General features: G+C 38.6%; 1 protein-coding gene across 6 annotated transcripts in view; it reads right to left on the bottom strand.

Annotated features, from left to right (window-relative positions):
* Positions 1-18,825, bottom strand: part of FRYL (FRY like transcription coactivator) — a 307,431-nt gene that overhangs the window by 232,070 nt on the left and 56,536 nt on the right. For all 6 annotated transcript variants that reach the window (XR_007151586.1, XM_047856238.1, XM_047856241.1 and 3 more), the window contains one exon: positions 6,096-6,274. The gene's annotated coding sequence lies outside the window, so the exon portion shown is untranslated. The remainder of the gene's footprint in view (positions 1-6,095; positions 6,275-18,825) is intronic.

The raw sequence follows: 18,825 nt of genomic DNA, 5'->3' as shown, positions 1-18,825 counted from the left end.
TCCTGCCTCAGGATCCTTCACTCACTGTTTTCCTTTATCCGAAAACTGGCACCCTGGTGTTTTTCACCAGGCGGAACCCTAACCCCTAACCGGTCTTCAAATCTCAATTTGAATGTCCCTCCCTCAAAGACCTACCCACCTAAACTCTCTAGTCTAGTACCATGTCCCAACCTTTAGAGTCTCTCTTGGAATACTTACACACATGCAAACATGGGTTTATGTATATATTTGATTAATATCTATTCCCCATTAGACTATTCCTAAGATGTAGGATTATAACTATTTGTTACCTATACCTAGCCCAGTACCTGGCACCTGGCAGGTACTTAACAAACACCTGCTGGGGGTGCTTGGGTGGCTCAGTCGATTGAGCGTCCAACTTCAGCTCAGGTCATGATCTCAAAGTTCATGGGTTCAAGCCCCACATCGGGCTCTGTGCTGACAGCTGGGAGCCTGAAGCCTGCTTTGGAGTCTGTGTCTCCTTCTCTCCTGCCCCTCTCCTGTTTGTGCTCTGTCTCCCTCTGTCTCTCAAAAATAAATGTAAAAAATAAATAAATAAATTTCTTTAAAAAAAAAAAAAACAAAAAAACAAGCACGTGCTGAATAATAAATATACCACAAGAGACCACTTTGAGTTCTTGACTGGGAAAATAATAATGCCATTACCTAATAAAGGGAACACAGGAACATCAAATCTGTGGATAAAGTGGAATTCTACCTGGGGAATATTGAGTTGAAGAAATAGTGAATTAGGTCTGAGCTGTAGAATCACCAGTGAATGATCACTCAGCCAAAAGAATAAATGTAACATTACTGGAAAAGGAGAAGCAAAATAAAGCAAGCTATGAGCAGATAAGACAAACCTCTATTTAAGTGGGAGGAAGAAGAAAACAGACAAAAGGTTTATATTCCTAATATGTAAAGGGCTTATAAAATAGCAAATATCAACAAACCTGAAGAAAACGAGGCTTAAAAAAATGGACAGTAGGGGCGCCTGGGTGGCGCAGTCGGTTAAGCATCCGACTTCAGCCAGGTCACGATCTCGCGGTCCGGGAGTTCGAGCCCCGCGTCAGGCTCTGGGCTGATGGCTCAGAGCCTGGAGCCTGTTTCCGATTCTGTGTTTCCCTCTCTCTCTGCCCCTCCCCCGTTCATGCTCTGTCTCTCTCTGTCCCAAAAATAAATAAACGTTGAGAAAAAAAAAAAAAAAAAATTTAAAAAAAAAAAAAAAAAATGGACAGTTAACAGTAAAGAAAAATGCAAATGCCTCCTAACCATATAAAAATATATTCAGCCCAATGTGTACCTCAAGGTAAACTTGGTATAAGAGTATCTTTAAAAAAAATTGTTGTTAATTTAAATGATTCTAAAACGTGTATAGGGCTCCTGGGTGGCTCAGTGCGTTAAGCGTTCGACTTCAGCTCAGGTCATGATCTCCCAGTTTGTGAGTTCAATGCCCGCATTGGGCTCTGTGCTGACAGCTCAGAGCCTGGAGCCTGCTTCAGATTCTGTGTCTCCCTCTCTCTCTGCCCCTCCCCCACTCAAATTCTGTCTCTCTCAAAAATAAATAAACATTTAAAAAGCAGGGGCGCCTGGGTGGCGCAGTCGGTTGGGCGTCCGACTTCAGCCAGGTCACGATCTCGCGGTCCGGGAGTTCGAGCCCCGCGTCAGGCTCTGGGCTGATGGCTCGGAGTCTGGAGCCTGCTTCTGATTCTGTGTCTCCCTCTCTCTCTGCCCCTCCCCCGTTCATGCTCTGTCTCTCTCTGTCCCAAAAATAAATAAACGTTGAAAAAAAAAAAAGTAAAAAAAAAAAAAAAAGTAAATAAAATAAAATGTCTATAAGGAAATTTTTAAAGTTAAAGATATTCAATTTCACGCATGAGATGAGTGAAATTAACATAACAGTGATATTCCATTCAGTAAAAAAACAAAAGTTTGACAACATATTCTGTTGCTGAGGTTATGCATAGACAAATAGGCACTTTCACACATTACCAATGGGAACACAGAGACACATGAGGCACCCAGTTCTGATAGTATTATCCCTGGTGTCATTGAGAACCAGAATTCTTAGCTAAGAAAAAAAGATACAGATGTAAAATAAAAGACTGAGCAAAAATCTTATAGAGCTGAAACAGAATTGGAAATATCAGTATAAACTCATGAGGTTCTTAATCTTAAAAAAATTTTTTTCCTAATTTTGACAACTGAAAAGATCTAGTGACGATGGTCAATCCATTAGAAATAAGACCCTCTAGAGGCCAGATTGTAGTCTTGAAATCCTACTCCCCAGTAAAGGAATCAGGGGTCCTTTTGGGTCCAGCGATATCAGGTGTAGAGAGGAAATGTACATGATGTGCCTAGAAATCCCTGTCATACCAGATAATCAAAGAAGCGATCACAAACTATTAGAGTCATGTCAAAATAACTCAGCAACTTTAAAAGGCTCCCACTGGTCCAAGATTAAATAATTTAAGCAGCAAAAAAAAAAAAAAAAAGAAAAAAAAAAGACAATGAATTTTTCAAAATTCAGTATGTTTAAATCTAAGAGTCCATAATGAGTCTAGGGAAGAAGAGGCGACCCTAACTGATCACCATTGGAGAAGGCTAATATAACCAACTCATTGTTTTGAAATTGGTAAGTCAGAAGAAACTATCAAGCTTTTCTCCAACCTTTCCTATACATACTGTACTACTAGGTAACAAATAGTACATGAGGAACAGTTTCCCTTTATAAAAGATTTCACATAATAAGTGAACAGTAAAGTTACAGTGTTACGTCTTGCAACCCCTAATTATTTAATAGACCTAAAGCAGGGAGCCCACTGCCTGTTTTTGTAAATAAAGTATTATTAGAACACAGCTATGGCCATTCATTCACATTTTGTCTGTGGCTACTTTCCCACTACAAGGGCAGAGTATAGTAACTGTATCAGAGGAGACCAGATGGCCCACAAAGCCTAAAAATACACTATCTGGCCCCTTACAGAGAACGTTTGGCATTCTCTCATCTAAAGCATTGAGCATAAACGGCAACTAATCAGCATTAAGAGAGACGACTAAACACTTGTGTACCAGACAGACACTTGCCAAAAGAAATTGAACCTGAATCTGAGCAAATCTCCGGATCCAACTGCCAATTAACAAGAAAAACAAAGGACAGAGGAATATGCTTATTTTTTTAAGACTGCATTTTTAAGTAACCTCTACACCTAACACGGGGCTTGAACTCACAACGCCAAGATCAAGAGTTGCATGCTCCACAGACTAAGCCAGCCACGCACACCAACAGATGAGTACATTTAATCACTTCACAGGAATGTAATCAGGAACATCCACATCTATGGCCCAAAGACCCAATTTGCTCAACAAAAATTTTAAGGACACAAGGCAGGGGGAACTTAGGAGAAAAATCAACTAATTGCAATGAAGGGAGGGCTTATCTAGATCCTGATTCAAACAGCTCAACTGCTTTGGAAATGTATGAAAGAATCAAAATTACCACGAACTGCACATTTTATTACGTTGGGACTGTTGCTGTTTTTTTTTTTTTTAAAGATGACAATGGTATTGTGGTTGTATTTTTTAAAAGAAGATCTACTTTAAGAATACATACTGGAATATAAACAAATTATATGATGTCTAGGATTTGCTTTAAAATAATACAGAGTGGGAAAGAAGTCCATGGAAGAGAAACAAACAATTTGGCCATGATTTGATAATTATTAAACCTGAGTGATGAATACAAAGGGGTTCATTACACTAGCCTGTTTACTTTGTACAAGTTAAAATTTTTTTTACAAAATAAAAATTAAAAATAAGGCAAAATCTTTCTTACTCAGACACAGAAAAAAATCTGATGGAAAAAGGTCAGGAAGTATGCTAGATCACCCCAAAAAGGCAACTGGACCGTGACAAGGTGTGGGATCTTTCAAAAGAAGGGTAAGAAGCCAACTTTGAAAAGAACCAGTTCAGAGATCAAGCAAATGACTTTTACAAACTGAGTTATGTGCCCTTTTCCAACTATTTCAAGCACCTAGAAAAAGGATATATATGGCCAACGAACTTAGGTTTGAGAACTAATTAAGACGTGTTCCTCAGAGTTTTAAAAAGGCAAGAGACCATAAGATGTAAGAATGATCGTGGAGTTTGGGTAAGTGGAAAGCTAATGAGGCTAGGAAACGGCCCACCTGGTTAAAGAAAACAAAACAAAAACAAAAACAAATGCCAAGAAACTACAAGTCAAAATTAATACTAAAAACAGATTTAAGAAGTGGGATGAGGGGCGCCTGGGTGGCTCAGTCGGTTGAGCGTCCGACTTCAGCTCAGGTCACGATCTCACGGTCCGTGGGTTCGAGCCCCACGTCGGGCTCTGGGCTGATGGCTCAGAGCCTGGAGCCTGCTTCCGATTCTGTGTCTCCCTCTCTCTCTGCCTCTCCCCCATTCATGCTCTGTCTCTGTCTCAAAAATAAAATAAACGTTAAAAAAAAAATTAAAAAAAAAAAAAAAAAAACAAGTGGGATGTGACAGAGGGTTATGATCATGACAGGAAGTTTGCCAAAGCCTCAGAAATTAGAAGTCTTCCAGGCGATGGTGAGGTCTAAGGTACGAAGTGATGGGGTGTGCGCAGCAGGCAGAACTTTTGGGTTCCAGTCCTGATGAACGAATGCTGGGTAACTAATCGGTTTCAGCTCCCTGCCAAAGAATCACGCCCTTCTCCCAAGCTTATTTCAACAGGTAACTGTATGTGTAAAGGTCCCAGGATTGGGAGCTCTGGTCTAAGACGTAGTGATATTGGAAAATCAGTAAGATGAAAATGATGAATGCTAGACGTATCAAGGAAGCAGGATGAGAGCCACCAACATGATACAAGAGACAACATCAGAGTCAAATAAAGGAAAATTCTAGAGGTCAACAGAAGAGGATGGAGAGAAATGTGGAGAGAAAGAATGAAAGACCTCAACTTCCAAACAAAATGATTAACTGAAAAATGTTGTGTTAGTGAAGGCGTTATTGTAACCCCACACTTCCAAGAACGTAGTCTAAAAATCTATCAAACAGGTTACAGAAGAAAGGCATCCTCAAAAGACCAAAAAAATCTACCAATTTGTTCATTATGATCATAAAGTGTTAGATGTATGAAAATACCAAAAAACCTGAAAAAACATTTAGTTTAATTCGCTCATTTCATAGATGAGAAAACTGAGGTCTACTAAGGCTAATTAACCTGCACTCAAGAACACCATACAATTAATGATCAGAACTAGGGCTAAAATGTACCCCATTCTTCACTCACCCTCTTGACCTTGCATCCTCATTTAATGCCATGGTTTACCATCTGGTGACTGCCTTCTCTGCAACACTAAACGCCATTATATATTTTCATGCTTCGATAGCAGGCATTTGATAAGTATTTGTCGCCTGACACTCAAAGTGAGCCTACTTCAATGATTTTCTTTCAAAGGTCTCCCATATCAGCAACTGGTTCTGCTCACTTTTACTCTTCTGCCCCCCAATAAAAAGGCACTGAGGAAATCTCAGAGGTGTTCAAAAAACATGTCGGCTAACTAGCATCCATGCTTCCAAAAAATGTTAGAACGCGAAAAGGCACACATAGTGCCCAGGGGGAAAAAAAAAGAGTTGACGTCACTCTCCTCTTATCATCTCCAAAAATGTGTCATTACATAATGTACACATCAGTGGGAAGTAAGACGATGTTCTTGACCGGATGGACTCAAAGCACCTAAACTGACAGGAAAAGACCGTAACAGGATAAACTACCTCAGTCTTACAATAAGGGATTATGGAGAATGCACGGAGTACAGACTTCACACACGTTTACGTATTTTTAATGTACTCTCTATAAATGTTACATATAATCCTGGACCTAGAATCTCATGGAAGGAATGTTCTGAGCCTCCAAAAACCTGATGTTACTGCTATTTTTAGACGTGATTTTTTTAAGTTAGCAAAAAAAAAAAAAAAAAAAAAGGCAGGTATTATAAGAAGAGAAGGCATCATAGAGGGGAAGGCAATCCACACAAAAATTATTTTTACAAACTTCTATTATTCTTTTTTAAAAAAGTACGTATCCTTACCACTTAGAAAGGGTTGTTGAGGCACAGAGTTTGTAGAAAAGACACCAATTTTGGAAAGGATCCATCTAGAAGCTTTTTCGACCTGGAGCTTGTTGTACTTTATAGGCACGCAAGTGGGCACAGTAGTGCAAAGCCGTAGTGATTCACCATGTACGAAGCAGAATATGGAATGTTCAAGGCTGGAAGATAAAAAATAGAGAAAAGGAAAATACTCGGGCTGGTTATTAGTAGCACCCATGTTTAAAACAAAAGGTGTCCCATTTTAGTGGTTTTTATAGAACAAATATCATTACTGAAGCTAAGTTTTTATAACTGAGAACTTGCACAAGAAGAACTTACTTATATAAGTATCTTAACTACGTAGGGAAAGAATCTATCTGGAGAGAGAAAACAAGAAAATGAGAATTAGTCTTCCAAAGGTTCTAAATTAAAGATTTCTTTGCCACCCATAACTTCTTTGTCAAATACATTATAAATTTCCCTACCATCTAAACACAATTACCTGTTTCTTAATGAAACAAGGGGGATCATCAAAGGAGTGCTTCCACAGTAACTTGAGGATATATACCTTATAGGACTTGGGGTAATGACCCCAGAACGGCCTTTCTTTCAAAAGGTACCCCCAAAGTACCCCAACGAATAAGCACCCTCTGTTCCTGGTGGTGGTGTCAATATCTACAAAGTTAGGAATGAATTTATCCTTTGACCCAACAATCCTCTTTCTGGGACATTCTCCTACACACGTACTTGTACACTCATAAAGTATACAGCAAGATTGTTGTGAGATTGTTTGTAAAAGTGAAACACTGAAAACAACCCAAGTTACACATGATCTAGCAATTCGACTCCTGGGTATGTAACAAGTGATAAAATACATCCATGCAAAAATAAAAACGTAAGTGTTCACAGTAGTGTTATTTGTAATAACCAAAAGGCAGAAATAAGACAATGGTCATCCACTTTTATAGCAATTTGACAGAGTAAATTTATGTTCCTTGAATATAATGATAAAAAGGGTGGGCTTGTATTTTATGTATCATATTTAAAGAAAAAAAAAGACAATGGTCATCAACTGATGAACGGATAAATAAAATGTGATAGATCCCATCCAATGGAATATTTCTGCCACAAAAAGGAATGAAGTAACGATACATGCTACAGCATAGATGAATCCTAAACACTATGCAAAGTCAAAGAAGCTAGTCACAAAAGGCCACATATTACATGATTCTATTTATATGAAATGCCTAGAATAGACAAATCTACATACAGAAAAAACAGATTAGTGGTTGAAGGGCTGCGGGGGAGAGGAAGATGGGGAATGACTAATGGGTATACTGTTTCTCTCAGTTTCCAGTCACTTGCACTCTGACCCAATACTAAATACTAAAATACTCTTCCTAATGACTTTGAAAGAATTTTAAGTGCCCATTCTAACTTGTATCTGACCTCCCCTCTCTCACTACTCCAATGAACCTCAGATTGCTGCCAAGTGCACAACTAGGATCACAAAATTCTCTGGTTTGGTAGTACAGTGGTACTCCTAATTCCTACAGAATAAAGTTCAGAAATTAATTAGCCTCAAAGTCAAGATCCTAATGGCAGAGAATAAACTACCAGCACATCTCCCTAATATTCTCTAGACTACAGGCAAGCTGAACTCTGCTCCGTGCAAACATATCCCATTCCTACACCCACATCTTTTTTCCATCTGGAATGCCCACCCTTTGTTTCCATGCACTGAAATTCCTCTAAAATCATTTTTAAAGCTAAAAATCACTTATCCGACCAGAGCATTGGATTTCTCAACTCTCACACCTTCAAGGACTAGTTTACAAAGACTATAAAGGGTACTGCAAGTATTGTAAGTATGAAGTATAAACTAAGAAGAGCCAACATATATCACTCAACAAATGTTACTGCTACTCACTCAACAAAGTAACCAATAAATATTTTTTAAATTGACATACAAAATTAAAAAATTGTGTTTTCCAGACATACTACACTCTTGGCTCTAGAAGCAACAGTTTAAGGTTTGACACCTTTGAAAGTCATGATGATGAGAATTCCTGATCATCAACAGGTTTCAATTACGCGGAATCTCATACAGATTCATGATGTGAGAGCAGCAACCCATTATTTCTTTATTTAATCAAGAGCCAACTTGATTCGTAATCATTTCACAATGTATGTCATAAGTCGTTATGATGTATACCTTAAATGCATACAGGGGTACATGTCAGTTATACCTCAATAAAAAGGGGGGACAATTTGATTCACTTTATTCAGTAATATCCACCAAAAATAGGGAAAGAGGGCAAGCCTTACCAAAAGACAATAGTTTCATTATCTTTTTTAAATTGTGGCAAAATACACATAACATATAATTTACCATCTTAATCATTAAGTGTGCAGTCAGCAGCATTAAGTACATTCACACTATTTGCAAACAGCACCACCCATCTCCAGAACTCCTTCTATCTTGCAAAACTGAAACTTTGTGCCCATTAAACACTAACTCCCCATTCTCCCGCCTACCCCCACCACCCCCCACCCCCCGGCCCAGCCCCTGGTAACAAGCATTCTCCTTTCTCCTTTCTCTATCAAGGAGTCTGACTGCTCTGGGAACCTCACGCAAGCGGAACCACACAGGATTTGTTCTTTGTGACTGGCTTATTTTACTAAGCATGATGTGCTCAAGGTTCATGAGTGTTATCATTTTTCATTAAGAACTTCAAAACCACAGAAAGGACATGGTTTAAACAGATTCTAGTTTAAACTCATGGTTTAAACATACTCTATACCCTAGAGATTTAGAAGACTCAAATTACAGAAAGAAAGGAAAAAGAAGAATAACAGGTACCAGATAATCCAGTCTGATACCAGGCATTCTGCTCCATACAACTCTGAGGAGGTAGTGTTATTATCATTCCCGACTGGTAAAGGACAAAAAGGGGGCCCAGGGGACCATGCGGTATTAGGTAGGCCTCCCATGCTACTTTCCTGTTTCCATTTTGTTCTTACCTGACATATACCCATATATCCATTTATTTATCTCCTTATGTGCCAGTTATGTGTAGACCAAAACCACTGAAAATCACTACTTTAGTCGAAGGGTCACATTTATATAACAAAGTTGTGTCTATTACACAACATAGTTTAACTAAGCATCTTACAATCTCTGGCTTTTCCGAGATGTTTGTCCATAGGTACACTTTTTTTTTTTTAATGTTTATTTTTGAGAGCCCAAGTGACAGAGCACGAGCAGGAGAGGGGCAGAGAGAGAGGGAGACACAGATTCCGAAGCAGGCTCCAGGCTCTGAGCTGTCAGCACAGAACCCAACACGGGGCTCAAACCCACGAACTCCGAGATCATGACCTGAGCTGAAGTTGGATGCTTAACTGACTGAGCCACCGACTGAGTTTATACTCTGGTGGAGAATATGGTAATGAAGCAAATACATTAAGGGGTTATTTATTTATTTATTTATTTACTTAACGTTTATTTATTATTGACAGAGAGAGAGAGAGAGCATGCGCATGGGAGGGGCAGAGAGGGAGGGGGAGACACAGAATCCGAAGCAGGCTCCAGGCTCCAAGCCGTCAGCACAGAGCCCGATGCGGGGCTCGACCCCACAAACGGTGAGATCATGACCTTAGCCAAAGTCAAATGTTCAACCGGCTGAGCCACCCAGGTGCCCCCATAGGCACATTTCTTTAGACACTCAGAAATTAGGAGACTTTATTACTGCCAAAGATATATTTAGAGATTTTTACCCCCAGCAGGGAGGGGAGGTGGAAGGCATTGGAAGGCCAGGGTAGAGGATAAAATTCCAAATGAGAAGTCCAAACAGGCTTGTTTTCCAGTGAGCCCAAATCTGTTAGAACATTCTTATGTTCTATAAGTTTTATTGTTTCCATCAAACTTCACCTGAGGACTTTTCTACTAAGCATGAGTTTACAATAGAAAGGGCGATATCACAAGGTTGTGATAGTCTACTTACACCTTAAATATATTCTCCCTATAATATTAGCTATATTTACAGTAATTTGATTTCCTTCTGCTTCGGAATGAAAGTAAATATTCCCACCATCCTGTATTGCTATATTTTCTCCCTCAAATTAGTTACGACTTTTATTACATTTCAAGTCATTATGAATTAAATACCTAACATTTAACTTGCTTAAACTATTTTTTCGTAATTTAAATTACAGCAAGTACATCCACAATTAGAATATAAAATGTTATGAAGCAAAATCTGATTTTTAAGGACTCTGACTAAATAAATCCCCACTTATAACAAAGTCTACAATTCCCACTAATTTATTGTTTGCAGAAAATAATTTCTTTTGAGCACAATATGAGCACTCTTACTCATATGAGAAGTACTGTGTTCACAAAATAATTTTATCTTCGCTGATATAATAAGAAGTCAGTGGTTTCCTTTTTGTGGTAAACAATGGGTCTTAGGAAACACATTCCCGCTAAATGTCTTTTACATTTTTTTTTATACACAATTGGTTCAACTTCCTAATAATCACCATTTACCAGAAATGTGAAAGATAAAAATCTATCAAGATACACAATGAAATTAAGCAAGCCAAAAAGAGAAAAAGAAAAGAAAATTACAAAGAGGGCAGGGTGGAGAAAACTTCCAACCCAACACCAACCATCTCCAAGCTACTTTTTAAAACTGAGAGTATCAGGGAGCCCAGATCTATGCTGAGAATGTGGAGCCTGTTGGGGATTTTCTCTCTCTCCCTCGCTCTCTGCCCCTCCCCAGTTCATGCTTGAGCTCCAGCTCTCCCTCAAATAAATAAATGAAAGTTATCAAAAATATTTGAAAATTGGGGCACCTGGGTGGATTAGTTGGTTAAGGAACCAACTTCGGTTCAGGTCATGATCTCACAGTTGGTGAGTTCGAGCCCCACGTCGGGCTCTGTGCTGGCTTTAGATTCCATGTCTCCCTCTCTCCCTGCCCCTCCCCCACTCACGCTCTGTTTCTCTCTCTCTCAAAAAAGAAAAAGAAAAAGAAAAAACATTTTTTAAAAAACTGAGAATATTGGTTTCAAGGTGACAAAAATCTACATCTTTTTTCTACATTCCCAAGGGACCATGCCCATCAGTATACAAACATATTATATGATCCCTACCTTAAGGGGAGAAAAAAAAAGGGCCTCCCATGATACTGTGATTTATACTAAGAAATACATATTTGGTCTTCATCCCATTTCTGGTACAGGACTCCTAAAACCCTTAGAATTTCCTAAGTGATGAGAGACTTAAAGGTGTCTTTTGTTGTTAATGAGGTGACTTGGGGGCCACACCTAAGGATCCGAACTAATTGCCAGGAGAAGCAACCATATGATTAGAGGGCTGGAACTTTCAGTGTCACCTTGCCCTTCACCTGGCGTCAGGGGGGAGACTGGAGAATGAATCCATCGCCAACGGCCAGAGATATAATCAACATGCCTGTGTCATGAAACCTACATGAACACACAAAAGGATGAGGTCTGTCTGGAGAGCTTCCGGGTTGCATTATGTGCAGACAAGGGGACAGTGGCACACTCTGAGGGCAGGGAAGGTCTGGGCCCTCTCCCCATATCTTGCCCTGTGCAGCTCTCCCACCTGGTTGTCCCAGCTCTGTATCCTTTTATAATAAACTAGTAATCTAATAAATAAAATGCTTCTTCAAGTTCTGTGAGCCACTCCAGCAAATGAATTGAACCCGAGGAGGAATTTTCTGGAACCTCTAACCTACAGCCAATAGGTCAGAAACCCAGGTTGACAACCTGGACTGGTGTCTGAAGTGTGTCTGTGGGGGCGGGAGTGGACATGGGGACGTGGTGTTGTAGCACTCGGTCCTTCAACTGTAGGATCTGCTGATATGTCCCAGTAGTGTCGGAACTGAGTTGAATTGTAGGCCACACAGCAGGTGTCTGAGAATTGCCTGGTGGTGTGGGAAAAGCCATGCATACATACACACACATCTGGAATTGATGACCACAACGTCTACCTCCCTTGACCACAAAACCCCTGTCCATGACTAGAGCATCTCTCTGCTCCCTATTGTAGTAAAAGTCTCCCACACAGTTGTCCCTGTACAGTATTTTACTAGCTTCTCTTCACCCTCTTTTCTCATCTACCCGTTGCAAGGCTTTCTACCTTCCAGGACTGTTTGTTGATGTCACTAATGACCTCCATGCCTCATGAAATCTAAAGGTCAATATCAGGCCTCATCTCAGTTGACTCCACAGCAGCACTTCCCTCCCTCCTTTTTGAAAGACTGTCTTCGCCTGGACTGCAAAATGCCACACTCCTGGTTTTCTTCCTCCTCCTATGAGATGGTCTTCCTCCACCTCTTTCCCAGCTCAGAACACTGAAGAGCCCAAGGTCAGTTGTTGGCCTTCTTGTCCACTGGCATTTACCTCTAAGTGACCTTATCCAGTCTCAAGGCCTTAAATTCAAATTTGGGATTGTCAGCATATAGATGGTGTCTCTAACCCCACTCTCTCTCCTGAGCACTAAGCTCAAAAATCCAACCATCCATTTGGACATCAAATAGGATCTCAAACTCAACTCTTTATACATCTCCTTAAATCTTCACCTGCCCCCAACATTGTATCTTAGTAATAATACCATCATTCTTCTAGAAGTCACTACTTCATCTTAACAGAAAGTAAAAAGATGAACTGAAAAAACAGTAACTCTTCTTAGATGCAGGAGAACAGTGAGGTCATAGGGCAAATCAGAATTCCCAGAATTGAAGAAACAGACAAATACAGAGTCACAACTTATGGAACAGAAACCTCCATGGAAATCAGTGCCAGGGTAAGAAAACCTGAACTTTAACTGACAATTTGCTGGAGGTTCAGTGTGGACAACTTTGAGAGATTAAAAACTCCAGGAAGACCCAGTCATAGGAGAAATTCTACACTTTTATTTATGAGTTTTATCTCCAAGAGCTAGACCTGGTTCTCATAATGAATATCAGAGAAAAATCCCTTCATGCTTCTCAGTGGGAGGGGGTGGGGGTAAGAATATTCCAAAGCATTCTGTTCTTCTTAACAAGGTCAGTCTTTAGGAGAAACTATTTAACCAAAGCCTAACTGGCCTGGGGGAAAGGAAATACCCAACGCCAGCCCACTCTAGCCATCCTTTCCTACCTAAGGGGGTAAAGGGAGAACTGAGAAGCACTTGTGAAATTCACAGTCCAGAGGCACAGGCTCACTAACACACTGACACCTCATCATAGAACCAAAGAACACTTCTCTCCCCCCACCTTACCACATTACTGGAGGTCTATTTACAGCCATTTACTCAAAATCAGTACATCATGTCCAGCTCTGAAGAAAAAAATTACAATGCATACTAAAAGAAAACACACACACACATACACACACACACACACGGTTCGAAGAGACAGAGTAAACACCAGAATCAGACTGGGATATGGCAGGAATGTTGGAATTATCAGGCCGGCAATTCAAAACAATCATGATTTATATATTTTCAGGGCTCTAATGGATAAATTAGACAGCATGCAAAAAGAAAGGGTCAATGTAAGCAGAGAGATGGAAATTCTAAGAACCAAAAGAAACAACTAGAGATCAAAAACACTAACAGAAATGAAGAATGCCTTTAATTGGTTTATTAGTAGCCTGAACCTGGCTAAGGAAAGAATCTCTGAACTTGAAGACAGCTCAATAGAAACTACCCCCCCCCAAAAAATACATTAGAAAACTAAAAAGAAAAAAAAAAAAGACTGGGGGCACCTGAGTGGCTCAGTCAGTTAAGCATCCAACTTCAGCTCAGGTCATGATCTCACAGTTTGTGAGTTCCAGCCCCACATTGAGCTCACTGCTATCAGCGCGAGCCCACTTCAGATCCTCTGTCCCCCTCTCTCTCTGCCCCTCCCCTGCTCAAAAGTGAATAAAATATTTTTAAGTTAAAAAAAAAAGAATTAGTTGAATCAATTTAAAAAAGAAACAAAAAAGACTGGGAAAAAAAAAAAAGAATAGAATATCCTAGAACTGCAGGACAACTACAAAAGATGGCACATATACATAACAGGAATAATAGAAGAAGAAAGAAAGGAACAGAAGAAATATTTGAAACAATAATGCCTGAGAATTTTTTCAAATTCACGTCAGATACCAAACTACAGATCAAGGAAGCTCAGGGACCACCAAGCAGGATATGTACTAAAGAACTACAACCAAGCATATCACACTCAAACTACAGAAAATCCAAAATAAAAACTCCTGAAAGAAGCCAGACAAGGTAAACACCCTACCTAACGAAGGAGCAAAGATAAGGATTACATCCAATTTCTCAGAAACCATGCATGCAAAAAGAGAGTGAAGTGAAATATTCAAAATGTCGACAGGAAAAAACCACCTAGAATTCTGTACCCTGCAAAATCATCCTTTAGAAATGATGGAGAAATAAAGACTTTCTCAAACAAAAACCAAGGTAATTTGTTGCCAGCGGACCTGTTCATGTACATAAAGAAAGGAGAAGCATCAGGGAAGGGGTAACGAAGGTAAAATTAAAACTTCTCCTTATTCTTAATTGAGCTAACAACAGTTTGTTCAAAGCACTAGCAACAATGTGTTCAATTACGTATGCTTATGTACATGAAATGAAAAATAGCAATGATACAAGGGAAGGGTGAGAGGAAACAGTATAGCATTATTTGAAAGTGGATTTAGATTAGTTGTAAATGTACATTGCAAACTCTAGGGCAATTACTAAAAACAATTTTTTAAAGTACAATTAATATGATAAGAAAGGAGGGGTGCCTGGGTGGCTCAGTCGGTTAAGCGTCCAACTTTAGCGCAGGTCATGATCTCATGGTTCATGGGTTCGAGCCCCACGTCAGGCTCTGTGCTCATGGCCCAGAGACTGGAGACTGCTTTGGAGTCTGTGTCTCCCTCTCGCTCTCCTCCCCTCCCCTGCTCATGGTCTGTCTCCCTCTCTCAAAAATAAACAAACATAAAAAAAAATGCTAAGAAAGGACAGAAAACATAATTATATAAAATGCTCAACTTAAAACCATAAAAGGCAGAAAAAGATTAGAATACAAAACAGAGAACGCAGAACAAGGTCACAATCAGAAACAGTAACAAATATGATAGTTATTAATCCAACAACAGAAATAATCAATTTGAACATCAATTGTCTAAATGCACCAATTAAAAGAAAGAGACTGGCTCAAAAGAGCAAACAACAAGGCAGATTGCCTACAAGAAACTCACTTTAAATATAAAGACACATATGGATTAAAGTAACCGCATGGAGAAAGATATGCCATGCTAAACACTAATAAAAAGAACAATGGAATAGCTATATTACTTTCATACAGAGCAGATTTAAAAGCAAGGAAAGTTATCAAGGATAAAGAGGACGACTACGTAATGACAAAAGGGTCAATGCTCCAAAACCTAACAATCTTCAATGTGTATATGTCTAACGAACATCAAAATACATGAGGCAAAAACTGATAAAACTGCAAGGAGAAATAAATGAATCTACTATTATAGTTGAAGATATCAACACTCCTTTCAGAAATGAACAGATTTAACAGGCAGAAAATCAATAAGGACATAGTTGAACTCTACAACACCATCAATCAGCTGGGTATAATTGACATCCCTAGACCATTTCATTCAGTAAGAGAAGAATAACACTCTTCTCAAGCTCACATGGAACATTCACCAAAATAGTCTACATTCTGGCCCACAGAATACAACTTAAGAAACTTAAAAGAACAGAAATCCTACAATGCCTACTCTCAGTTCACAGTGAAATTAAACTAAAAGTCAATGACAGAAGGATAACTGGCAAATCACAAAGTATTTGGAGATTTAAGAACATATTTTTAAATAATACATGATCAAAAAAGAAATCTCAGAAGAAATTTTAAAATATTTTGAACTGAATGAAAAATACTTAAAATTTGTGGGATGCAGCAAAAGCAGTGCTTAAATGGAAATTTGTAGTAGTAAATATATATATTAGAAAAGAAGATCTAAAATCAACAATCTAGGGGCGCCCAGTGGCTCAGTCGGTTAAGCGTCCAACTTTGGCTCAGGTCACGATTTCAGTTTGTGAGTTCAAGCCCCACGGCAGGCTCTGTGCTGACAGCTCAGAGGCTAGATGGAGCCTGCTTCGGATTCTGTGTCTCCCTCTCTCTCTGCCACTGCCCGGCTCATGCTCTGTCTCTCTCTCCTTCAAAAATAAACATTAAAAAAATAAGAAATAATAAAAAATAAAATAAAATAAAATAAAATAAAATGAAATAAAATGAAATAAAATCAACAATCTAAGTTTCCACCTTAGGAAACTAGAAAAAGAAGAGCAAATTGAATTCAAAGGAAGCAGAAGGAAAGAAATAATAAGAATTAAAGCAGAAATCAATGAAACTGAAAACATGAAATCATTAGAGAAAAATCAATGAAACCAAAAGCTGACTTAGAAAAACAAGAGAGAGGATATAAATTACTAATGAAAAATGAAAGAGGGACATCATTACAAATTCCATGAACATTAAAAGATAAAAAAGTACTATGAACAACTATATGCCCACAAATCTAATAACCTAGATGAAATGGACTAATTCTTTGAATAGATAATCTGAATGGCCTTATATCTATTTTTCAAACTCAATCAATAATTAATTTAATTTGTATTCCCAAACTGAAAGCATCAGGCCCAAATGTGTTCACTGGTGAATTCTACCAAGCATTTATGGAAAAACTATAACAAATCTCTACAATAACTTTCAGAGATTAGAAGCAGAGGGAATACTTCCTAACTTATCCCATGAGGCCAGCATCACCAAAACCAAAGACAAGGGAAGAAAACTATACAGACTAATATCACTCATTAACAGAAGTGCAAAAATCCTCAACAAAATATTAGCAGTAATGTATAAAAGGAATTACACGCTATGACAAAGTGGGATTTATCCCGGACATGCAAATATGGTCCAACATTTGAGTATCAATTAATGTAATCCATCATGTTAACAGGCTAAAAAAGAAAAATCACATGACCACATCAACAGTTACAGGAAAAGCATTTGACAAAATCCAGTACCAAGTCCTAATAAAAACTCTCGATAAAATAGGAATAGAGGGCAACTTCCTCAACTTGATAAAGATCATCCACAAAAAAACTACAGCTAACATCATACGTAATGGTGTGATGAAAAACTAGAAGTTTCCCCAATAAGATCAGGAACAAGGCAAGATGTCCACTCTCACCATTCCTTTTCAACATTGTACTGAAGTCCTAGCTATACAATAAGACAAGAAAAGAAAAGAAATGATATACAGATTGGGAAGGAAAAAAATAAAACTGTCTTTGTTTGCAGATAACACAATCATCTAAGGTGAAAACCCAAAAGAACACACGCACGCACACACATCCGTAACTAATAAGCAATTATAACAAGGTTCAAGGATACAAGGTTAATATGTAAAAGACAACTGTGTTCCTATATACCAGCAGTGAACAAGCAGAATTTGAAATTAAAAACAATGCCATTTACACTAGCACTCCCCAAAAATGAAATACTTGGGTATAAATTTAACATAATACGTACAAGATCTATATGAGGTAAACTACAAAATTCTGGTGAACAAAATCACAGAACAAAATAAATGGAGAGACAGTCCATGTTCATGGACAGGAAGACTCAATATTGTCAAGATGTCAGTTCTTCCCAATTTAATCTATGTATCCAATGAAATCCCAATCAAAATCCCAGTATGTTACTTCGTAGATATCAACAAACAGACTCTAAAGTTTATATGGAGAGGCAAAAGACTCAGAATAGCCAACATTATATTGAAGGAGAACAAAGTTGGAAGACTGACACTATCTGACTTCAAGACTTAAAATAAACCTATAATAATCAAGACAGTATCATATTGGGGGGAAAAAACAGACAAACAGATCAATGGAACAGAACAGAGAACCTAGAAACAGACCCACATAAACACAGCCAAACTGATCTTTGACAGAAGAACAAAAGCAATACAGTGGTACAACTATGGCCTTTTACACACATGGGACTGAAACAACTGGACATCCACATGCAAAAAAAAAAAAAAGAAGAAGAATCCAGACACAGATCTTGCACCTTTCACAAAAATTAACTCAAAATAGATCATAGAGGGGCACCTGGGTGGCTCAGTCAGTTGAGTATCCGACTTAGGCTCAGGTTATGATCTTGCAGCTCGTGGGTTTGAGCCCTGCATAGGGCTCTGTGCTGACGGCTCGGAGCCTGGAGTCTGCTTCAGATTCTGTGTCCCTTTCTCACTCTGCCCCTCCCTCGCTTGTGCTGTGTCTCTCTCTCTCAAGAATAAATAAAACAGTAAAAAATATTTAAAAAAAAAAAAAAAAAGATCATGGACCTGAATGTGAAATGCAAAGCTATAAAACTAGAAAATAACAAAAAGCAAAAACCAAGATGACCTGGGGTATGGCAATGACTTTTCAAATACCAAAGGCACAATCCATGGAAGAAATACTTGATAACTGACTTCATTAAAATGAAAACCCTACTGTGCAAAAGACAGTGTGAAGAGAATGAGAAGCCAAGCCACAGACTGGGAAAAAAAAATATTTGAAAAAAAACAAACAACAAAAACACCTAGTAAAAGATTGTTATCCAAAATACACAAAGAAATCTTACAAGTAAATAGGAAAATAATTCGA

Source organism: Prionailurus viverrinus, chromosome B1, assembly GCF_022837055.1.
Source record: "Prionailurus viverrinus isolate Anna chromosome B1, UM_Priviv_1.0, whole genome shotgun sequence".
Lineage (NCBI taxonomy): Eukaryota > Metazoa > Chordata > Mammalia > Carnivora > Felidae > Prionailurus > Prionailurus viverrinus.
Note: the sequence above shows the minus strand (reverse complement) of the source record. Positions and strands in the feature narration are given on the sequence as shown.